At 39.8% G+C, this 3,540-nt stretch overlaps 1 long non-coding RNA gene across 2 annotated transcripts; it reads left to right on the top strand.

Annotated features, from left to right (window-relative positions):
* Positions 1 to 467: 467 nt before the first annotated feature.
* Positions 468 to 2,902, top strand: LOC107835851 (uncharacterized). Of its 2 annotated transcripts, XR_001661676.1 has the most exons (3): positions 468 to 1,195; positions 1,342 to 1,521; positions 2,265 to 2,902. It is a non-coding gene; the product is annotated as an uncharacterized LOC107835851 (long non-coding RNA). The 2 variants fall into 2 exon arrangements; XR_001661675.1 differs by lacking the exon at positions 2,265 to 2,902 and having other exon boundaries at positions 470 to 1,195; positions 1,342 to 1,567.
* Positions 2,903 to 3,540: the final 638 nt, after the last annotated feature.

Below are 3,540 nucleotides of genomic sequence, written 5' to 3' on the forward strand. Positions count from 1 at the left end.
AAAAAAATTGAAATGTTGCTTTAATTCGTCCCTATTTTCTACCCCTATTCCACACAGCTCCTCCAGACTAGTGGCAGCAGCAATCAGCAAACACCTACAGAGCCCCAAGAACGTTTATAGTGGCAAAAAGAGAAACATTGTTTTAAAAACATGCTGAAGACACAGACCGGGACAGAGGCCAACTTCAAGTTGCCAAATTTGTTTTAAGTTATGTTTGACTATATGCAGCATTTTTATGACAACTGAAGGTTAAAAGCTACTTGACTGTGCTATAAGATATGCCTGGAAAGTGCATAAAATACCACCCCTTTAAGGCCAGAAAAGAGTTCTACTCACTTCAGCTCAACACTTAAAAACAAAACACACAGCATTGCAGCCAATCAGCATGAAACAAACAAGCAGCGGTATCACTGCTTTCTAACGACAGGGATGTGAGCGCGCTCGTAATCTTTAAACAATCCACTCAGAACTATTCATTTTTCACTAGTTCTGCATCAACAGTGGCTTGCTGGGCGCAGACCGTTTCCTGTAGGAGTAATTCCCTGCATTATGGTAGCATGCAAACAGAACTCAGCAGGAGCGTTATTACAAGGGCACCTGTCACTCGGCCGTGAGCTATACGGAAAGACGCCTCTCAGATAGAGTAATTCCAGTTTTCACACAACACCACTGATTTCGCAGCTGGACTTGGAGGCAATCTGCATTTTTGCTGCGGCAGACATCAGCGTCACTGTCAGGCGGAGGAGCAAAGCAGGGACGGCACATGTGCATGCGATTCTCTTTCGACGGGGGCTTAAATGGAACTTCGTGCTGGCTGGCTGTCGGCAGAGTCTTGTTTTGATTGTCGCTATGGGAACGGACAGCGTCTGACCCACAGATGCAAGAGCAAAGGGATTTGATCGATAGACCGAGGCAACAGTAGGTTTCTTCAGCTAAACCAGATGGATGAGGATGTCAAGTCTGAGCAATTTGAACGCGTGAACCAGAAAAAAAAATCCCTGCTAATATTCAGAACAGTCTCCAATCTAATGAAAGATAGGAAGGATGCTGGTTCAACTGAGCACATAAACATCCTTTCGCCCCCGCACAGCCTAAGGGACAAATGTGTACGGCATAATAATTAAAAAAAAAAAAAAAGCCGTTGGTGAGCAGGAACCATTTGTCTCAGGGTTCAGAGTTCACTCGGATGGTGCAGGTGAGCGTGTGCTGGGATCACAATGTGCCAGCCACAGTAAACAGTGTTTGGAGAGCAAGGCAAGGCCAAGCTACTGCAGCCAGAGGCACTGAGCCTCTACATAAATATTGACTTTACGTTCATCCCCTGTTCTCTGCACCTTTCAGACGCGAAACCACGAGGGACGAGACGAGTACGTCAGAGTTTCCGAAGAAGAGCCTGATTTGAATGCCTCCTAACAAACACGAAGGACCGGTTACATGCTCAAGAGATTGTAGGCGTTTGCGTTGAATAGGCGCTCTTTGTTTACCAAGGCCAAAAACCCAAGCGCGCAGGGGAATAAGAAGGTATCTGTCGGAAAGTTTAAACAGCTGTGTGTATTTGAAAAATGTTGATTGAGTATAGTTTGGTTCCTGCAGAGCATAGAGAGCTGGGGAAACAAAATCATTCCCTCGTGGAGTTTAACTTCGTAGCATTGAAGGCATACGGAAGTAGATTTCCTCTGGGTGCCAGAAGGGATGTGTGCCCGCCTGGCCTATCAGCTGAAGCAGACGGTATCTGTTGTAAATACTAATAGAGAGGTTTGTAGAAGTTTTCATACCTCAGGGCAAGCACTACAGTTTGTTGATTTTTTTGTGTGTGATTTTTTTAGTTTTTTGGGTGAAAAGTTTTCAATTCGACTCCAGCAGCCAAACAGCAGCATGAAAGAATTTCTTCATGTGTAGCGCATTTCTGTTTACTGAGTTGAGAAAATATTTGTCAAGCGTGTTCAATATTTTCAATACGGCCTCAGCAAAAATCTTAGGCAATCTGTATTTTAATTTCTTACCAAGATATCCATGTTTGTAATGTAGATGGCCATGAATCTAATTAATTTTGGGTTTTAAAACTATTTATTCAAAACAGTTGTTTTTTTTGTTTTGTTTTTTTTTTTTGGTAACATGTTAAATTAATATCAAACACAAAAAATAGGCAGCCAAGTCTTTTTTGTTTTACAGATTTAAATTTACATACACCCCCACCATTATTTAGTTAAATATCTTTTAGCAAGTTGAACCTTGACCATCCAGTTTTTTTCATTCGTCATCAGGCTTCTGGCATGATTCTGGTAGGATATTTTACCACCATTTTAGAAGAAATGGGAGATTGGTTTCCAAGCATTGATGAAGCTTTACAGGCTGCAATCTTGCCGACTACAGATCCTCCTTCAAAATCAACACTTGCAACGTCAGCTGAACTTTTTTGAACTCAGTTTTTGTCCGATGAGACAAAAACTAAGCTGCAAAACAAGCAAACTCGAGAGAGAGCTGCATCAACTTTCAAGCACGGTGGTGGAAGCAGCATGGGCTGTTTAGTGTCAGCAGTCTTTCATTGTACGAAGTAGGTGGAAAAAATAAAAGGGGAATATCTCAAAATAATTTAACTTCACACCGGCTAGCCACAACATGGACACAATGAGGTGTTTCTAATTGGATAATCACTCCAAACACACATCGAAACCAGCTATGGGTCGGATAAAGCAGTTTGATATTAAATCTTGGCTGTGGTTGAGAAGCTGCTCTCACATTTCTAATTGTAAGCAGGTCAGTTGTTCATGGCAAGTAAAGTTTGTAATTTCTCTGCAATGTGCTAACGGCCATTTACGCAAATATCAAGGGTATGTAAAGCTCTGGAAAAAACTAAGAGACCTCTGCACTGAACCCCATTGAAAACCTCATGGTTGTTCCACCAAATGTTGATTTCTGAACTCTTCCTGAGTTCAAACTTTAGCATTGTTGTTTCTAAATAAATATGAACTTTTTTTTTCTTTGCATTATTTGAGATCTGTAAGCACTGCATCTTTTTTTGTCATTTTGACAATTTCTCTTTTTCTGCAAATAAAAACAAAATTTTTGCTTGGAATTTCAGAGACATGCTGTCAGTAGTTCATAGAATTAAAGAACAATGTTCATCTTGCTCAAACATAAACCTGATCATTTTAAGTGGTCTCTTAAAATTATAAATTTTCCAGAGCTTTATATACACATTTGAATTTGCATGTTTTTTTGTTTGTTTTTTTTTTGTTCAGATAGATCAAGTCAGAATTATCCTGGAAGTTTACAAATAATTAAAAAAACGAAACTAGAAACATGAAAATAACCACATTTGTAAAACCTCAAAATGATTTATCACAAAATATTACAAAAACAAATCATGTTACAATTAGAGCGTCCTTGTTGTTCTTTTATCTTAAAGAATCTGCGAATCAGATATCATTTTAGTTTCACCTGTCTCTCTGCAGGCCCAGTAGGACCTAAATGAAACATTCACTGTAAGTTCTTGTGTTTGGTTTTTACTTTTTTTTCTGAAATGATCATGGGAACGCC

This window comes from Poecilia formosa, unplaced genomic scaffold (assembly GCF_000485575.1).
Source record: "Poecilia formosa unplaced genomic scaffold, Poecilia_formosa-5.1.2 Scaffold27, whole genome shotgun sequence".
Classification (NCBI taxonomy): Eukaryota; Metazoa; Chordata; class Actinopteri; order Cyprinodontiformes; family Poeciliidae; genus Poecilia; species Poecilia formosa.